General features: G+C 38.1%; 1 protein-coding gene across 1 annotated transcript in view; it reads right to left on the bottom strand.

The window, feature by feature from the left end:
- Window positions 1–21,206, bottom strand: part of LOC105489001 (TGF-beta activated kinase 1 (MAP3K7) binding protein 2) — a 90,928-nt gene extending 69,722 nt beyond the window's left edge. The window contains exon 1 of the mRNA XM_011753555.3: window positions 20,869–21,206. The gene's annotated coding sequence lies outside the window, so the exon portion shown is untranslated. The remainder of the gene's footprint in view (window positions 1–20,868) is intronic.
- Window positions 21,207–21,499: the final 293 nt, after the last annotated feature.

Below are 21,499 nucleotides of genomic sequence, written 5' to 3'. Positions count from 1 at the left end.
CAAAGAAAAGCCTTATATATGGGCAATAATTTTCCTCTTACTGATAGAACAGTAGGTTCCACACAAAATTATTATTTACCAAATAAGGCTCAAAGATCAGATTACACCCTCTCTAACATTACCAAGTAACAGATCAAGTATCACAAGCCACAAGGAATTTTTAAAAATGATTTCCTGATAGTCGTTTTAAGTGTATTCTCTGCCACAACTTTATTTTAAAATAGTTTTAAAAAGTTTACATGGAAGTGTCTTATTCAAAATATACTAAAACTTAGATAAGACTGAATTACTGTATTCCTCAGAAAGAAGGGGAAAGGGTATTTAAGTTTGAGGATTTCCATTCAGTAACCCATATGGATAGGCTTTCAGTTTAAAGACCATCAAGTAAAAAAACCACTTCAGATAAACCATTACTTTTTAAGTTTTTTAACTAGTCATCCTACTGAAATCTCATTACTTACAGCAATATTTCAGTTGATTCTCTTGGCTTTTCTAGGTATACAATGTTATTTACAAATTATAATGAATTTGCTTTTACTCTTTTAAAAAAACATATTGAGTAATTTTTACCCATTATCAAAACTCCAATAAGCAGCAGAGTTAAAACCAGAAATGTATCTGTAGCTTTCTAACCTCATGTCCAAGGTTCCTTCTTTATTGTACTAGCTCGACATTACTAATACTTTTCTTTCTGAAAACTTCTTTTCCGGTCAACACTCTGCATTTTAGTTTCTTAGAATTCTTATTTCTATGCCTCTTATTAACGTTTGCCAAAAGGATGTAGGTGTAAAGTTGTAACATTCATTCTCTCAGTTGTTCCTCTGGCATCTTATTTACACTCACAGCATAATCTAAGGAGAATCTCCTTTAAATTGTAGTTTAAGCTTTTTATTCTACTTGATGAAACTTAAAAGATTCTGAATCATAGATCTGATGTTGAAAGGAGCCTTATAGATTATCTAGTCCAACACCCTTATTTAATAGAAGAAAAACATAAAGTTAAAATAATATGTCAGTAGAATCCAAATAAAAGTTTAACACAGAAAAAAATTAGTCTTATTACTTATGAATTGTAAAGTAAAGGCCTACAGCTATATAAAATATAAACAAAACAATTAAACAAATTTCAAGAGTAATTATTGAGGGCAGGCATGGTGGCTCATGCCTGTAATCCCAGCACTTTGGGAGGCCGAGGCACGTGGATCACCCGACTCAGGAGTTTTGAGACCAGCTTGGCCAACACGGCAAAACCCCGTCTCTACTAAAAGTACAAAATTAGCTGGGCGTGGTGGTGCACACCTGTAGTCCCAGCTACTAGGGAGGCTGAGGCAGGAGAATCACTTTAACCTGGGAGGTGGAGGTTGCAGGGGGCCGATATTTCTCTTCAGCTACAACCCCCTCAGTGTGGTTTTCATTGCCTTCTCCAGTTTGGTTCCACTAGATCAGGGGTCATGAATCCCTTTGGCAGTCTGAAGAAAGCTACAGAGTCCCCCTCAGAGTGGTTTTAAATACATAAACTACAATACCTAAGATTATAAAGAAAACCAGTTTTACTAAAATATAGTTGTTTTTGAAAGTATGGTTTTAAATGCATAAAATAAAATTTATATTACCAAGAAAACCGATTATACTGAAACAGTTACCAAGTGTTTTTAAAAACCTTGTATGTGATATATTTATACATATGCTTCTTTAGTAATACTTAATACAATAAAATCTAGCGGGAGTCTAACAAAAACCATAATTCTGAAGTAGTAATATGCATAAAATATATTTAGAGATATCAACTGTAAAGTAATCTGAAAATATCTGTGCTTTTCCTATTAGTAATAAAAAGATACAGGTACTGCTAATACTACTGTAGTCTGCTGCTTAAACTCTCATTAAAAGGAAATGCTAAATTTCATTTCAAAGTTAATAAAAATATAAAGATGTCATTTTTTTTTTTCTCATCTAAATGCATGCAGCCCTCTAAATTCTATCCCTGGATCCCTTCAGGGTCGTGCAGATTAAAACTACTCTATTAAACTCACCTGCTTCTATTTCCCAGCAGTCCCCACGCCCTTAGGAATCTGGGCAGGCTTGTCTGAACATGTTCAATCCACACTTTCCTTTCTTTGCTTACTATGCTACTGCCCTTGCTTAGAATGTTATGTCTTCATCTAGAGGCTTATCAAAATCTTAACTACCTCTTCAAAACCAATTCCAATTTCACCTTCTACTTGAATTATTTTTATCCCGCTTTAGCCCACATGGATCTTTTCCCAGAACTACTAATGTAGCTGTAGGTCAATGCTTTATGATTCAACATTTAATTATTTTCTTACATAGTTCTACTTCTGTGTCTCTACATGTAAGTTATAAGATCCCCGGAGACATGTGCTATGTGCTTATGTTTACAACACTGCCTATACATAATGCAGGCACATATAAAGTACTCAGCAAGTGCCCCCAATAAATCAAGCACAGAAGATCATCTGTTTGGCAACTTTCAGCACCAGAAAATACATCAAGATAAGCCAAAAGTTCCACTAAGGTGTTAAAACAGACATAAATTATGCTTATAGTTCACCTCTATCAGAACCTAGATACTCCTATTTAATTAAGAACCCAGAAGCTTATTTACTAGGCAGCAATGAATTCCAAGTAATAAATCAAGGAAGGAGCACTAAAGTCAGCATGAGACAATAATTCATTCCAAACATATTGGTTAAGCACTACTACATGCCAGGCACTGTTCTAGAGTCTATGATTCAGTTCTCATATAGTAACTTAGTGCCAGGCCTTGGACTAGAACCTGGGGTTCCTGACTCATTCTGAAGCTCTGAAACAAAAAATTATTTCTATCTTCCAGAAAAGGTTTACTATGCAGGGTAAAAGGGTGGGGAGGGGAGGAGGTGTTACTATTTCAGAAAGCAGCAAAGTATGTGAAACATTATAAAGAAATAGATTTGGAGGTATGAATATCTATATTTACCTACACATAATATATATAATATATTGTAAAATCTCTATAAAATCTCTAAAATAGATTTGGGGTAAGTTTCAATCATTTTATGTACTTACTACCTAACTACACTAGATGAATGAGGTGTTACTCTGCTTATTAATAGTTTAATCAGAAACACTTCATAAAATTGCATTTTTCTTCAAAGAGCCCTGCCAAGTTGCTTCGTTTATTTGATATAAAAATAAAACACTAGGCCAGGTATAGTGGCTCGTACCTGTAATCCCAACACTTTGGGAGGCCAAAGCAAGAGGATCACTTGAGCCAAGAAGTTCGAGACTAGCCTGTGCAACACAGCAAAACCTTGCCTCTACAAAAAAATTAGAAAAAAAATATTAGCCAGGCATGGTGGCTGGTGCCTGTAGTCCCAGCTACTTGAGAGGCTAAGGTGGGAGGTTAAGGCTGAGCCCAGGAAGTTAAGGCTGCAGTGAGCTATGATTGTATCACTGCCCTCCAGCCTGGGTGACAGAGTAATACACTGTTTCAAATATATGTATGTATGTGCATATGTGTGTACATATATATATATACACACACACACACACACAAACTTTTCTACCAATTTCCTGGAGGGTGGTGTGGTAGTAATGATGGTAGTAGGTATTATTCTAAATAATCTTAATCTTTTTTCCCTGGAGAAACAGACCAAAAGAGGATAATGAGAATGTGGGTAGGAAATGAGGAATTGGTCTCCACACATTTCAAGCTCTACTGCTGACTGTGACTAAAAAAAAATTACTTTTCCTAAAGCGAAGTTCTTAGACTAATAGCAATGGAATTCAGTGAGTGAGTGAGGGAGGGAGGCGGAAGGGAGGGGTGGGACTGCAGCAAGTAAACTAATAGCCTGACAATACTATGCTGGCAACCTAAAGCTATCTTGTCCAAAACTCAACTCACTGTCTCCTACTCACTAATGTATTTCTCTGTTAATTATAAATGACATGCTTCTAAAGCTAGAAACTTCAGAGTTCTCAATTCTTTTCCTCTCCACATATAATCAATGGCAAAGTGTCACTGATTACTCCCACAAAAATTTCTCTATTCCACCACAATCTCCTTGTTCAAGTATCTGTTACCTGGGCAATCACCTAACACCATAACCTCTTGTCTGACTGCTTGTTCTACTCTTAAAAAGTTTTTTTTTTTTTTTTTTAAGCGACAAGGTCTTGCTCTGTTTTCCAGGCTGGACTGCTGTCGTGTAATCATAAATATGCAGCCTCGAACTCCTGGGCTCAAGCGATCCTCTCAACTCAGCCTCTTGAGTAGGTAGGACTACAGGGGCACCTTACCTGCACCGCTAGTTTTTTTATTTTTAGTAGAGATGGGGTTTTGCTATGTTGCCCAGGCTGGTCTCAAACTCCTGGCTTCAGCCATCCTCTTGCCTCGGCCTCTCAAGCCACTGGTATTACAGGCCTCATGCCTGGCTAAGCCTTTCTAAACTGTATTCCACAGTGGTAACAAACTTGGCTAGCTTCCTAAAATACTGGCTGAATCATGTCACTTTCCTCCCTAAGAAAGGCAAGAGATTTTGTAGAGATAGGCTGTAGTGAGTTTCAGCAGAAGGTGTTGACACTGACGTAGGAAACAATGAAACAAACAAACAAACAAACAAACAAAAAATGAAAAAAAGGCAAGAGAGAGGAGACCTGAGGATGAAGAACTTAGAGTAAGTCAGAAAAATTAGGCAGAGAAAATGCTGGGAAGAATGGTATCAAGAAAGCCAAATGAAGAGTTATAACAAAAATGATTATGAAGTTTAAAGTTTATTATTTTTATAATTTTATAGCAATAAATTTTCTATTAATAGCTTACATTTACTAAGTGCTAGGCACTAGGTCAAATGACTTACAATGCATTCACTCATTTAATGCTCCCAATAATCATGTGAGGCAGGTACCTCTATATGAGACTCAGTTAACTACACAGTTCTGTCCTACTAGAAAAAGAATTATTTTATACAGTTCCCTTTCCTTAGTCTCTGAAATGCTTAATGCAAAGCACTTAAACATTCTTACTATGTTGGTGTCAACAATACACCAATACAAAGTTTATAAGAGAAAGACATTCTTCTTACAAACTTTACTAATTTGCCATGGACTAACACAACATATGTATCTGCACACACATATAGACATATAGACAGACACACACACACACACACAATGGATCTGGAAATAAAAGAATATGTGGTTTTAAAAGTACTGAATCTCCTAATATTTAAATCTGCATTGGAATAATAAGGGCTAAGGGTATTTTTGTCTTATAAAGCTCAAAAGTGAAAAGGTATATAAAAACACTGAAGAGAAACTTGGCCTATACATCTACCACCTACCTGAAAATGGGCAGAAGGACTGGGTAGAAGATAGTCAGATGAACATTCCTTTCTTTTAAAATGTGCACAAGAAATTTCCTAGCAGACATGCTATTATGGACTCAACTCTAAACCTAGCCAACTATTTGCAATGTGTACTCCATTCAACACAAGAAATCTGGGCCAAAGTTTAGATGAATTTGCAGAAATCCATTACCACTAGGGAAAAGAGAAAAAAGAGAGGTAAAAATGTACGCCTCACTAATCCTGGGTTGGGGACGCTGCTATGTATGGGTGCAATCTCTAGGGGTAGAATGCTTGTTTGGAAGCATCGGAAAGACATTCAGCCACAACCTGTACTCCAGAATCCCAAAAACTCATTTACTTTTGAAAACGATCAAGTTTACTAGCTTTAAACTCTAGTAGTCTGTGTCCACTCATTCACAAATATTCACTGAGCACTCAAGTGCCAAGGTATCATACTCATGCTATAAAAACCGACATTTAGTGGGAGAAACTGAAAGGTAAATAGATAATTAGAATACAACATGGTAATCTTGCAAATGGGGGTAAATAAAACAAAGTGCTAGAAAGATATAAATTATCAATAAGGAAATATTATTGGAGCTAATAATCAGTTACAACAGAAAAAACGTGTGGCATTTTAAAAATTTTCCAAATTACATTAATTTAAAGTAAACACGGTCAGAGCGGGACTCAGAAGATATGTCTTTCTACAAATTCTCTGTGACTAAGACTGACCTGCTCCCTTTACTGATGTATTTCTGGCCTAAACCTCTCCTTGCTAGCTATTTTACATTCTTGTTTTTCATCTTTATTTTTCATTTATCTCTCTGGCTGTTTTTATCTGTAAGATAAATGTTGCCACAGAAAGTCATTAGGGCACTTAATAACAGCGTCAAACCCTTTCTTTCCACGACATGTAGTTACTTCATTTTGTAAAGATTTAGGGCAAAGCTCTAAAAATTAGTAAGACACTATTAGATGACCACTATTACAGCCATTTACCTATCAAATAAGTATGATTAAGTACATATTAAATATACATCCCCAAATCACCTCCCAATCCCATAATTTCTGTTGCATTTCATGTCACATACACAGCAGAACTAATCCAAATTTTCACAAAGCTCTTTCACATGTTAGAAGAGTCTGGCTTTTTGCTAATAAATCTGAAATTATAGTAACTAGACAGCAGTAACAGGTATAGTTTTAAACAAATACCACTGTAACTTCTTTCACATCAACTCCACTGATACTCCCAAATTCATATTTTTAGTCTGAATCTCTTGCCTGAATTCCATTATACTGAATGAATTGCCTAGTTGATATCACCGGTTATATGTCTAAAAGGCATTTCAAAGTTAACACGTCCAAAAAAAAGGCTCCTGATTGCTCAGTCTAAACTTGCTACTTCACCACGCTCCCAAACTGAGTCAATGGCAACTCCATACTTCCAATTGCTTGCGCCAAAAATCTCTTGTCATCCTTGAATTCTCTCTTATGCCTCAGATCCAATTCATCAGCAATTCCTTCCCACACAGAGTTTGAAACATACCCAAAATCTGATCTGTTCTCACCCTTTCCTATTACTGTCCTGGTCCCAGCCACCATCCTCTCTTATCTAGAGCAAGACACTAATTTCTAATATATTTTCCCTATTTAAATCTTTGCTCTATCTCCAAAGTCTACTCCACATATAACAGAGTGAATATTTAAAAAGGTAAGTTACCACGAGTTACCAGCTTAAAGAAGAAAAGCCATATGACCATATCAATTGATGTAGGAAAAAAAGCATTTGACAAAATTGAAGACCTACTCATGATAAAAACACTTAACAAACTAGGAATAAAAAGGGAATTTTCTCAACTTGATAAACAGCATCTACAAAAAACCTACAGCTAACATATACTTAATGGTGAAAGACTGAATGCTTTTCCACTAAGATCAGAAACAAGCTTGTCAGCTCCCACCACTATTATGAAACAGCATTGCAAGTAGCAGAGCAAGAAAAGGAAATAAAAGGCATACAGATTGTGAAGAAAAAAATGTAAATAACTGTCTCTATGCACAGGCACATCAGAAAACCCAAGGAATCTACAAAATAAACCTCCTAAAACTGGTAATTTAGTAAACTCTCAGAATCTAAGATCCACTCACAGAAATCAATGAACCATACTGCCACATATAAGACATGAACAATTGGAAATCAGAATTGAAAACACAGTATCACTTACAATTGTTCTAAAAAATATACATCTAGGTATAAATCTAACAAAATATGCATGGGATTTTTATGCTAGAAATGAAAAAATGCTGACAAAAGAAATATAAGAATTAAATAAGAGACATACCATATTCATGGATTGAAGACTCAACAAAATAAAAATATCAATTTCCCCGAAACTGACATTGCTATAGATTCTAAATTTCACATGGAAAGGAACTAGAATAGCTAAAGCAATTCTGAAAAGGGAGAATGAAGTTGGAGGAATTTCACTATCTAATTTTAAGACATTATATAGCTATAGTAATCAAACAGTGTGGTATTGGTGGAGGGACAGGCACAAAGATCAATGGAACAGAACAGAGAATCCAGAAATAGACCCTCACAATTATGACTATCTGATTTTTGACAAAGGTACAAAAGCAATTCAATAAAGGAAGGATAGTCTTTTTTCTTTGGGACCTAAGGTTAGCCAGTGTTCTCAGACTTGACAAGAAAGGCACAATCCATAAAAGAAAAAATGCATAAAATGAACTTCATCAAAGCTAATTTTTTTTCTGCTCTGCAAAAGACCCTGTTAAGAGAATATAAAGACATGCCACATACTAGGAGAAAGTATTTGTAAATCACGTATTCAACAAAGGACTTGGATCTAGAATGTGTAAAGAACTCTCTAAACTCAACAAGAAAACAAAACAATTCAATTAGAATATGAGCAAAAGGCTTGAACACATTTCACCACAGAGGATACGCAGACAGCAAAGAAGCACATGAAAATATGTTCAATATCATTAGCCATTGGGGATATGCAAATTAATGGTCACTATATACTATTAGAACGAGTGAAATAAGAAATACTGACAATACTAATGCTGGGGAAGATGCAGAGAAACTGTAGGTTTCTCACATACTGGGGGTGGGAATGTAAAATGGTACAGCTACTCTGGAAAAGTCTGGCAGTTTCTTACTTAAACATACATTTATCACACAACCCAACAACTGCACTCTTGGGAATTTATCCTACAGAGATGAAAACGTATTTTCACATAAAATCTTGTAAAAGCTGTTCACAGCAGTTTTATTTTTACAACCCAAAGTTGGAAATTCCAAAGTCAAATTGTGGTACATCCATATAACGGTAAAATCTGTAGCATTAAAAAGGAATGAACTATTGATACATGCAACAATTTGGAAGGATCTCAAGGGGATTATATTGAGTGAAAAAAAGCCCATCTCCAAAGGTAACATCATGTATGATTTCATTTATGTAATATTCTTGAAGTGACACAGTGATAGAGAACAGAAGCAGATAAGTGGTTGCCAGGAGTTAAAGCTGGAAGGAAAGGTGAAACTTAAGGAGTAAAACAAAGGAGTCTCTTTATGATGAAACAGTTTTAAAACCTAATTGTGAAGGTCACATGAATTTATACATATCCATAATAATGTTACAGAACCACACACATACAAATGCCAAGAAATAATGTTCTAAGAAGTGAGGGGGGAAAATACAAATTAGATTTTATCTTAAAGCCCTTTGGTGACTTCTTACCCCATCCTGAGTAAAACCTAAAGTCCTTATCACAATCCAAACACCCTACATGAACAGCATACAAAGTTGGGTATCATCTACCCTACTTCCTCCCCACAACCCCGCTCAGCTCCAATTATATTTGCCTTCCTGCTCTTAGAAGATGGCAAGCACATCCCACTTAAAGGCCACTGCATTTGCTACTGCCTCTATTTTCATTCATGTACCTGCTCAAATGTTATCTAGTCAGAGAAGCTTTCTCTATCTCCTCCATACAAAGTGAAGTCTTCCTCTTTCACCCTCCACAGAACCTTAAAATTAATAAACAGAACTCAAACGTCTTCCTCACCTGTTGCAACCCTGGTCTGTTATGTATTGGTGAATATCACCATCACAACTATGCACCCAGGAACTCAAGCCAGGGCATGTGCGATCTTCACTGCTTTACTTCACATTCACTATTTCCTTCTCAAACACATTACCTATACTTCTTAATTACTCCATTATCAGTGCCTTAGTTCGGGTCCTAATCAACTCTCAAATAGATACTTATATGCCTGCCTCTTCCTCCCACGCCTGGCTCTTTTCTAAAGTATTTTGTGCACTACAGCCAGAGAATCTTTCTAGAATGTTAATTTAAGGACTTGTCTTCCATCATTTGAAGGATGAAGTCACAAATCTCCTTTATGGAGTATACAGATATCTTAATGCTCTTTTTTCTAATTTTCCACCTCACTTTCAGCTAACCCACCACTGGTACCTAATGCACTGTAGAACTACTCACAGTTACAGTGTACATGTGGACCTTCCTACCTCCATCCTTCATGCATGGTGTTTCTCTGTCTAAAAAGACCTCTCTAACTGCAACCTGTAACTCTCTTCCTTGCCTATCTGATACACACTCAGATTAAGTGTCACTTTTCCTAGGAAGATTTCCCTGTCATATCCTTTCATCCTTTACTGAATAGGAGATACTGCCTAATCCTTATCCATAGGAGATACTACCTCCTATGGATTCCTAAAGTATTTTATGTTTAACCCTGTCACAGCATTTGTCACAGTATATCACATTTGTTTGTATATATGTCTCTTAAGGACAAGAACTATATCTTACACATCTGTCCACCCCTTTGACCTAGCAAAGTATAGGCACACAGCAGGAACTCAAAAGTATTGGATAAGTAAGGCAGTTTGAATAATAAGGGAATGTAGAGGCCGGGTGCAGTCGCTCACGCCTGTAATCCCAGCACTCTGGGAGGCCGAGGCAGGCAGATCACGAGGTCAGGAGAGAGAGACCATCCTGGCTAACACAGTGAAACCCCGTCTCTATTAAACATACAAAAAATTAGCTGGGTGTGGTAGCATGCGTCCGTAGTCCCAGCTACTTGGGAGGCTGAGGCAGGAGAATTGCTTGAACCTGGGAGGTGGAGGGTGCAGTGAGCTGAGATTGCACTACTGCACTCCAGCCTAGGGGACAGAGCAGACTCCGTCTCAAACAAACAGAATGTAGAGATGAGACACAATGGAAGAATGAGTAAGGCAAGATTTCTTGGGTTAGACAGCTATTCTGCATAAGCATGTCATAGAGGACATATGAAATACGCTCTATGGAGTTTCTGTTCTTTTGATAATTTTATATTCTATAAAAGTTGATGTACTGATAAATAGCTTGGTTTGGTTAGGATCACCACTTCAATCTTCCCATGAACTAAGTACCTTCAATAAGAGTACTTACTTCTTGTTCCACTTGTAAAATTACAGCAATGGCTCTGTCATCCTTTAAATGTATGGCATTGTTCATGAGGGGAAATATCTCATGAAGAGAATGAGTATGTCTCATGTAGGCCAAACCTTAGCTAGACAAATCTCAAAGGGCATTCAACATGTGTCAATGTACTTTTATACGCAAAAAAGCAGAATCGTCATATGTGGAAGTGGGAATTTTCTTCTGAAATCCCCATTTCCATGTGCTTATATTTCCATTTCCTATAAAATCACCCTAAGAGTGACAAACAGTACTTCAGTCAAGTACAATTCAGGTACATGCTAAGCATAGGGTAAACAGTAACAGTTCCTCTCAACGCAAATTATAAAATATCTGTATTTCTAGCAACTTTTACTTGACATGGATCCCTTGGATGGTTCCTTGAGCACATTTTCTCACAATTCTAGTAACTACCTAACTGTGACACTTACATACATCTGCAACATACAGCTGCTTAACTTCTGAAGAGCAGACGCTCATGTTTGTCAGGTCACTAATTGCCTTTTAAAAATTAACCAAGTTGCCAGGCTCAGTGGCATGCCATACATAGTCCTAACTACTCGGGAAGCTGAGGCAAGAGGATGGCTTGCGCCTAGGAACTGAGACCAGCCTGGGCAACATAACGAAACCCCCATTTCTAAATAAATAAATAATAAATCAATAAAATTAACCAAGCAACTATGCCATAATTTGTGCTCAATGAATTAAAAGGAACATTTAATCTGTCCTAAATTTTTAAAAAACAACCATCTTGCCTATTTTTTTTATAATGATGACAACACTAACAGAAACCTACAACCAGGAAATGCTAGTATAAAAGAAAAGCGTAAAAGACAAAATAGTCCATAGGATATCAAGAATGTGGAAGCAAATATCTATATAATAGGCTTTATACCACAGATCTGAATATTAATATTTAAAGGGCAGTTTCTCCCAGTTAAATTTTTCTGCAAGTATTAGCTTTGCTGAACATAAGATAAACTCTTGCAAACTACAAAAAAGCAAAATTAATTTGCTGACCTAATTATTACTGATATGAAGTGACCTATCCAAAAGGATTTGAAAATGTTAGGCTTTCTAAATAATGGCATTTCATCAAAACAAAAATAAAACTTCTGTGCATAATACTTCACTCTACATGTGATTTTTCCAACAGCAAAAGCTAAAAACCACTTAAAAAAACATGGCTGAGGCTGGGCGCGGTGGCTCACACCTGTAATCCCAGCACTTTGGGAGGCTGAGGCGGGTAGATCACCTGAGGTCAGGAGTTCGAGACCAGCCTGGCCAACATGGTGAAACCCCGTCTTTACTAAAAATACAAAAATTAGCAGGCATGGTAGTGGGTGCCTGTAATCCCAGCTACTCAGAAGGCTGAGGCAGGAGAATTGCTTGAACCCAGGAGGCGGAGGCTGCAGTGAGCTGAGATTGTGCCACTGCACTCCAGCCTGGACAACAGAGCAAGATTCCATCTCAAAACACACACACACACACACACACACACACACACACACGGCTGAAAAGACCAACATGTACCTTACAATTCTTTCTGCCATGATAACATGTCATTTATCCAGTGATTAACGGTTCAATCTCCTATTTGCGCTTCTGGTTTTATTGTACAGATTGCACAAAAACTGCACATGTGTAAGATTAAAGAGTATTTATTACCTCTAGGCTAAGAGATTTCATGTATATACGTTACAGAATGTTCTAAGCCTATGAACTTAATAAAACGCAACGAGTTTTTTTGTTTTTTTTTGAGATGGGGTCTTGCTTTGTCACCCAGGCTAAAAATTTTTGTCTTAATCTACTGAGTAAACCAGTGTACCTGCTGTAGACTATTTTGCTGTAATGATCAGTATTGAATGCTATTTGTGTAACTAACATTTTAACATAGTAATACCATTTGTTTACTCTTCCTGGTACTATAGTAATATAGATAACTTATTACCGAAATATAAATCCATTGCTATAATGTTAAAACAGACTGGGTGTGATAGCTCACACCTGTAATCCCAACATTTAGGTAGGAGGCCAAGGCAAGATGATTGCTTGAACCTAGGAGCTCCAAACCAGCCTAAGCAAAATAGGAAGAACTCTCCTCAACAAAAAATACAAAGTAAGCTAAGAGTTGTGGTGCGCATCTGTAATCCCAGCTACTCGGAAAGCTGAGGTGGGAGGATCGCTTGAGCCTGGGAGGTCAAGGCCTCAGTGAGCTGTGGTTGTGCCACTGCGGTCCAGCCTGGGCAACACAGTGAGACATTCCCTTAAAACATAAATATAATAGAAAAGTACACAGATCAAGTGGCACAAGTTCTGTAGTATTATATTAAACCTCATAATTTGAGGTGTTTTCAAAAGCTTATCCATGCCAATTTTCTAATGCTTTTCCTACAAAGAACTATATTATAGATTTGTGGACTAATTTCAAATCAAAAATGCAGCTTTTCCCACAGGAATAGGTAAGAAAAATACAAATAATTAATAATCCGCATGTAGTTAAAAAAATAATGGTGATGTTCTGTTTGTTTCATCTTTGGTCTAAAGAGTTACAGTAAATTAAAAAGTATATAAATTCTTTTTCATTATATTTGTTGAAGAAAAATGAAGTGGACAGATACCTTAAAGAAAAAACCTAACAAAGCAAAATTCCAAATGTAAAATTACTTCCCATTATTTAAACTACATATCCTAATGTAACTAGAACAAGAATTCACCTGTTCTATGAAAGGTAGGTAATACTATATCCATTTTTCTGAAGAAAACTCCTTGGCTCAGAGATTGTGAATGATGCCTAAAACCACATAGCTACAGTCAGCAACAGAACTCAGATTTGAACTTGGGCTCATACGGTTTTAAAGCCCAGAGCTTTTCTTATTATACTTCACTGACTTCCAACATGGTAAAGTTAAGATATTTAGTTAAAGCGGTGGGGGCTGAGAAGCTGACAAATTAACAAAGAGATCAACTCAAAATCAAAAGCAGTATTTTCCTAGCCTGGGCAACAAAGGGAGATCCTGTCTCTACAAAAAATTTTTAGAAATCAGCTGGGTGTAGTGGCGCACACTTGTTGTCCCTGCTACTCAGGAGGCTGAGGTGGGAAGAAGGCTTATGCCCAGGAGTTTGAGACTGCAGTGAGTTATGATTGTGTAACTGCACTCCAAAAAAAAAAAAAAAAAAAAAAAAGGAGTATTTTACACAGTTTAAAACCAGGTAAAGTCTCTTCTACCCCATGGCCCCAGTTCATACCAGAATTACTGCTTTTGTTGATTTCTCTGACTAAACAAAACTTGCCTGGCCTGAGGACAATGTTCTGCAAGGTCAAGTTGCTGAGTTCAAGTTTTCATCTGCATTAGCAAGTATTTTCTCTCATTGATGAGGAATGGAAAGTCACTCCCCTGAACTGCCACTGGCTCTATACTGATGAGCCAAGCAGTATCTTTGGCCTGCTTCACTGGCAAACCGACAGGAAGCAAACTTGTGATGTGCTCAATTTTGCTAACATTAAAAAGGTAAACATTAAGATATTAAAGGTCAAAAATAATTTTCCTTAATATCAATGTGAGAGTAAAACTTTAAGCTAAAATTCAAAATATGAATAATATTATTTAATGATTCAGATGATGGTTAATAAACTGGGGAATAAAAATTTACAGAGCAAAAATTACTCTTTCACACATACTTAAATACATTATTTTAGACAAGTCTACTATTAACAATCGGCATTCACATATTTCTACCAAAATCTCTGCTAAAATCCCCATTCCTATACTCTTGCTGCTTCCTTCTCCCTCTCTCTCTTTCTCTCTCTGTCTCTCTGCAGGACCTTTCCAACCTCTACTTTATTATCTGGCTTCTGTGACTTGTACTAGGAGCACTGGTACTAGGCCGGTTTTTGTTTTTCTTGTTAAATGAAACAAGAATTCCATTTTCTTTTAACAAGGCAATTAAAATACTACAAATTCTTATACTGCTCTTGTCTCTTGTACTTGTTGGAGGTAAATCAGACTTCCTTTCTGAAGCCACTCAAACTGACACCTTGTAGGAATTATTTCTGTCCTATAGTAGATGGTTGTTGTTCAAAACAAGCAAAGAAACAAAAAAATTACAAGAGTATAAAATGTTCAGTTGTATGTATTTCTATCTGATTTCTAAAATAGTAATGTGGCACACCAAATACTAAAATGAAATACTTTTCACCCTATTTGTTCAAATATAAAGCACACAATACATGCTTTGTCGGGAACTTTTTAAAAATCCAAGAAATATTTTGGGTAAAAGACTAAAAGCCTCAGAACTTGACAGAAGACTTAAGTTTGGGGAAAGCTAAAATTATTTTCTTTAGGTAGAGGATAACTTACAACAGAACACGAAAGAGTTGACTGGTACTAAGATTTAAGCATCTTAAGAATGGTTACTGTGAAGATGGGAGGTGGGATGCTGGTGGGACGTTTTCATTTTTCAGTGAAAACACCAATATTTCCTGCATCACAGGAAATATTGTAAGTAAATGACTAAGCTATTTAATCCATAAAGCCAGGACAAATCTACACTTTCATTGAAATTATCTTAAAAAGATAAGGTAAACTTGTTCTTTAACAGTTAAGAGCAAATAATTATTCATGAATTTTCTTCTACTGTTTTAAAAACTGCTATATTACTTTTTCACTTTGATGCCAACAACATCATAGAAATAGGTTAATGAAGACTAATCTAGCTACAAATAATTGATTTCTTCCTCTCAATTTCTAGAATATTTTTTGAACTTCTGGCTAGATTCAAAACATAGCATTTAAAAGACTTTGCATAATAATACCTTATTCAGTGCTTAAAATTAAAAGTAGAGATTCCAGTGCAGCCACTTTTCAGACTCAGGAGTTTACTACAAAAAGAGCTGTAATCTACAGAAAAATGATCACTAAGAACCATTCAACATTTAACACACAGTATTTCTTGAGCTCTTAACTACAGGCCAAGCCCTGAAAATAATGTGAAGTAAAGACTGAAAGGAAGACATGTTTTGCCCTTGAGGTGCTGTTTCGTGATCTTCCAGTCTAAACATGAAAATAAGTATTGCAACTTGCATGGTTATTCCACTTTTCCTCAAAAATCCCATTCACAATTTGAGTTATTTTATCTTTGCAAAAACGTTCCTTAATAATTTATGTAACAGATTCTTTGAATTAACAAGTAAAATAATGACAAAAAGCAAACATTTACTCTATACTTACTATGTGCCAGGCACTGTACTAAGTATTTTTAAAGTATTTACATGAATTGGAATTTTATACAATATTTGTTGTTTACTTGTTAAAATGCTGAGATCCAGCTCATCAACCTATTCAACAAGATATGACACAATGTTCCTTCACCAGAAAAAGAAAGATATCATATCCATTTTACACAGAGGAAAACAAGCTCAGAGAAGCTAACGAATTGTAACTGGTCCCAAATCTAGTGGCCAAGCTAGTAAGTGGCAAAATCGGGATTCAAAATTCCAATTTTCTATCCAGCCATAAAACAGCTTTCTGAAGTACTAACAATAGGAAATCGCGGTTGAAACTCTAACTTTGAAGTACAAATATAATTGTGTTCTGAAATTTGAAGTGTATTCTTAAAGCAAAAATTTTATGTATGGGATAGGCTTTGCTTTTTGAAATCAAGGATAATACCCATTACACAGCTTTTAAAAAGTTCAATAAGTAATGTTCATTCCCTAATTCCCTTTTCTGTTTTATTTTTCTGCACAGTACTGTTTTCTCCCAGGCATATTACACTGTACTCATTTATTAAGTCTTTTACCACTAAATGTAAACTATATGAAAACAGCTATTTTTGTCTGTTCTTCAATACAGCACCTCCAGCATCTGGAAGAGTCCCTAGCACATAATAAGTGCTCAATAAATATTTTTGAAATGAAGAAAAGCTTGGCACACAGTAGGCATTCAATAAATATTAGTTCCTTTCCCTTTATTATGCAGGATATCACTCCCTGGGTATCATATTCTTAACTGGAATACATGATGAGAAATGAAATAAAATTTCTTACTAAAGTTTTACATTAAACATGAATAAGGCAAATCAAAAAGTCACATTCAGCAAAGCCTCATTTATGAAGCAAAAGGTAAGGGGGTGTATGTAAATTAAATTTTGAACAAATGCACTTTTAAGTGCCAAAACTTTAATCAATTTTCATAGACATCTTTTATTCATATAAACATACACAATTTTACTTTGTGACAATTCTGACTTGGATGTCCTGAAACATTACTCGTCAGCTGACACTTCTCACTGTGCTCATTCCTTCAGGAACAGGAAATAAAGTAAACATATTCTGTAAAATAAGCCAATAAAAATCCAAGTAAAATGCATAACCTCAATGTAGGAGCTGTGTGATCATTATTCTGGCATCTTTTTCTTTTCTTAGGAGGCTGAATGAATGTAGGTAAAGTACCACTTGCTAGTAAACAAGTTGTTTTGAGAGATGGGATACTTAGAAAAAGATAGCACCCTCTTAGCAATCTCTAATTCCTTAGTTTTATCAAGATCAAGTTTAGTGATTAACTAAAGAAAACATAAAAAGTATAACTCCTAAGAGTACTTACTCAGGTTTTTTAGCTTTCTGACTAAGCAGCGTCCTTGATTTTTTAGGACCAGAATAATCAGAAACAAAACGTTAAAATACTTTAAGTATACTGGAAATATGAGTCAGAGGCAAAAACACATGAATATGCATACATTTAAATTCCATATAATTTCAATGTCTCCAAATTCTTATCATTTTAATACAGAGGGTTTTAAATAAGATGACATATAGAGAGTGCCAGAACCTATGAAACGGCTCAGAGGCAATCTCCTTCATACAGTTCAGCATGATCATTTTCCTGTGCTTGGCAGCCACCGCTGCCCACATCTCCACATTCCTAGCTGCCTAAAACTTTTCATCCAATTCTCTGCTAGCATCTTATCCTCTGTCTCTCTTCCTTATTACTGTTTTGCCCAATCTTCACATGTACCTCTGTTACTACCTCATAATCCTTCTATTCTAGAGAGACCCAATATTAGATCAAATAAAGATGACATAAGTGAAACAAAGGGAAAGTGCTACTAGTGTTCTGGGTCACGGGAATCTGGCCAGAGGGAGATATAATGGAATTACAATTTCGATTTTTCAATTACAGGTTAATTTATGAACTTTATATATTGAAAAGATTATCAGGAACTTCCCCCAAAATATCTATAATAAGGCAAAAATTCTAAAATATGATAAAAAATAAACTTTTAGTCTTGATCTGCTTATATAACTCAAAAAAAATGCTGTTTTAGAAAACAGACATTCCTCAAGGACTTTTTTTGCAAGTAACTCATAAAGTAAAATAGCCTACATTATACTTACTTTTCAAAATGCAGTACGTTCACAGATACATATATGTACATTTCATTTTAAACAGTATTTTGTGAAAATAAATTTTCCTTACTGGGAAAACTACAGATGTAGAATAAACTATTTCTGTCAAGACACAAATGTAGTAAGACATTTACCCAAGTCTAAGATGTTATTAACACTAAAGAAGCAATTCTCAATACTGACCTAAGTGGGGATCTGCTTATGTAACTGCGGAGTTTAAAAACCTCCTCATTTCATTAGGTGTTTGGGAGGCCGAGGCAGGTGGATCAGCTGAGGTCAGGAGTTCAAGGCCAGCCGGGCCATCATGGTGAAACCTCGTCTTTACTAAAAATACAAAAATTAGCCGGACGTGGTGGCAGGCACCTGTAATCCCTGCTACTTGGGAGGCTGAGGTGGGAGAATCGCTTGACCGCAGGTGGAGGTTGCAATGAGTCAAGATCGCACCACTGCACTTGTACTCCAGCCTGGGCGACAGAGCGAGACTGTCTCAAAACAAAAACAAAAACAAAAACAAACAAAAAAAAGAAAACAAAAACAAAATTAAAAAAAAAATTGTTTCCCAGTCTTAGCAATACCCTCAGCTGAAGGCAAGTGCTTTTTTCCATTAAATAGAAGACCAAGTGTAGGAGTGATTTCAATCTAATGGGATTAAGTTAAAATTTATTTTTCAGAGAACACGTATTTGATGAGGTTCTCATTATTTTACCCACTTCTTAATGAGTCACTAAAGCACACGTTCTACTATGAAACAGTTAACTAAAGGGGATTCAATAGTAGCATTTCATCGGTGTCGTTAAGAGAATACTTTTAAACTCAGGAAAAGTTATTCGATGTACACAAGAGAAAAAACAAATAATGGAGTATATGCAAGGGATAACTTACTCATCTATAATTGATATATTCAACTTTCAGTTTGATTCTTGAAAGATTTAAAACTTATGCACCTTCTATTAGAAACTGATTAGACTTATGGGGGAAAAACCCAAACAGAAGTTCTGAATCACTGGAATTTTTGTTCTATTTCCTGTTAACACATTGATAGTACCATCGTTCAACATATTCTCTCCATACATGTTTTTTAAAAGCAGTAGAATCCTTAAACTAACTGTACCCTAATTTAGCCTATAGCTCAAGTATCTAACAATTCTTCCCATTGTTTCTAATTAAAATGCTCAGCCAAAGCATACAACAAAAGAAAAACAAGTCTTCCTTTATTACAAACTGCCATGGTTTCAAAATTTAAAGTTTCAAACCGTCAAAGTTTAAAATCGTGATTTCATTGTTACAAAGAATGTAAAGATATTTTTGAAAAGGTGTCAATACTCTGCTACTGTATGAAGAGTGTGGTAAGCAGAAGTGAAAAAACTGAAAGCAAATACTCTATTCCATGCCCACCAAATTTCCCGGCCAAATCTGGAATTGCATAATGATCATCATAATCTTTAGAGTATACTAAAGCGGAAACGAAATTCCTTTTCTAAAATGTGAATCAATCTGACCCCAAAATTAAGACACTTTACAAACTTACCTAAAACAGACAAAATGGATGCAAAATTATATTGCCGTACAGTTGCTCTGAATACGATCTTAGCGTTCAAGAACTTTCCAATGAATAAGGGCACTCAACAGCCTGCACTGGGGGCCTGAATTTCATGAACTACGGAGAAACCCCTGTGAAGCTGCAAATTCCCTCCACTCTCCTGGAAACCCCTCTTATCAGAAACATTTGAAGAATTTATCCACAACAATTAAGCTGACTTGAAGAATGGAAACCTAACATCTCAAATATACTATATATGGAATGAAACATGGCCAAACACATAAATACAAACTCACACGGTCTCTGACACTTTGGTGTACAACTCTGCCTGAACATCTCAGAGCATCAGCAACAGAAAGATCCACCTGTCACCTGTTAGGCAACGCCAAGAGACCCTTGCAGCCTCCCTGCCTCAACCACAATCGTAGGGTTTGAGGTTGATGGGACAGAAAACTAGAAACATCCAGTGAGATCTAAGGGGCCACATAATCAGAGCAAGGCTTGCCCCCCACTTCAAAGAGCTGCAGAAAATCAAGATCGGCAAGGGAACGATGTTCTCCCCCTCGCTCGATTCTCATATAACTGCCCCATGTCTCTCCCCAAAAACCCCCGCCCCTAAATCATCTTTAACTATACCTCGGCTCCCCAAAAGGAGATTTTTCCTCCCCCGCCCCCACCTCACACATGCCTGGGGGCGGGTCGGGGGCGCCGACGCAGGGAGGGGCCCTCCCCAGACCCTTGGGCCCTCCCCCACCCGGGGCTCTCCCCGGCGCACGATTCCAATGAAGCTCCCCCTCCCCCCCGCACGGACGCCCCAGAGCCCAGGCCCGGCCCGATGCTCCCCACCCCCACCGGACTGGGGGACTCGGGGGGCCTCCCTCTCCGCCTCGCCACTGGGGGAAGGAAAGAGACGGAGGGAGGAAGAGTGTGAGTTAGAAGCGGACGCCCCGCACGGGCCTCGCGAGGCGGCAGAGCCCCTTCCAGACGGAGGGGGGTGCGGGGCGATGAAGGGAGAGCCGGGCTGGGGATCCCGCCGAGGCCCGGCAGCGCTGTCCGCTTACCCTTCGCCGCTGCCGCTTCCCCCTCCTCCTCCTCGGCCGCCGCCGCCGCCGCCTCTCCCACTAGGGCAGCCGTCTCCACCGTCGCCGCCGCCGCCTCCGCCACCACGGCCGCCGCCAGCGCCGCCGCCGCCTCCGGTTCCACCCGGCAGGGGGGACACCTCAGCCCTCCCTCCCTCCCCGCTCAGCCCCCTCCGCTCGCCCGCCGCCGCCAACTCCCTCCGGCCGCCGCCGCCGCCACCGCTCCTGGCTGAGGGGGAGGGGAGGGGGTCGGGCTGGGTCGCCCCGCAGGCGGCTGCAGCAGATCAAAAACGACGGCTGGGCGGCGTCGCCGCTCCCCGATCCTCAGCTCCGGCTTGCTCGGCCTCCCCACCTCCCTCTGCCCCCACCCCCCTCGCGTTCGCCTGCCCTCCCCCCACCCCCCCAGCTCTCGCTCGCTCTCGCCGCGGCTCTGCCAGCCCAGTCCAAATCAAAATACTGTCACACAATATGGCGGCGCGGCGGCCGGCAAACACCGCGAGATCTGCGGCCGCGGCTGAGGCGGTGGCTGCGACGAGGCCTCCCCTAGCCCAACGGCGGGGGAGCGGCCGGCGGGGCTGCGGACGGTGGATGCTCTTTCGCCGCCCCGTACCCC

This window comes from Macaca nemestrina, chromosome 5 (genome assembly GCF_043159975.1).
Source record: "Macaca nemestrina isolate mMacNem1 chromosome 5, mMacNem.hap1, whole genome shotgun sequence".
In the NCBI taxonomy this organism is placed as follows: Eukaryota; Metazoa; Chordata; class Mammalia; order Primates; family Cercopithecidae; genus Macaca; species Macaca nemestrina.
This window is presented reverse-complemented; position numbering and strand designations above follow the sequence as displayed.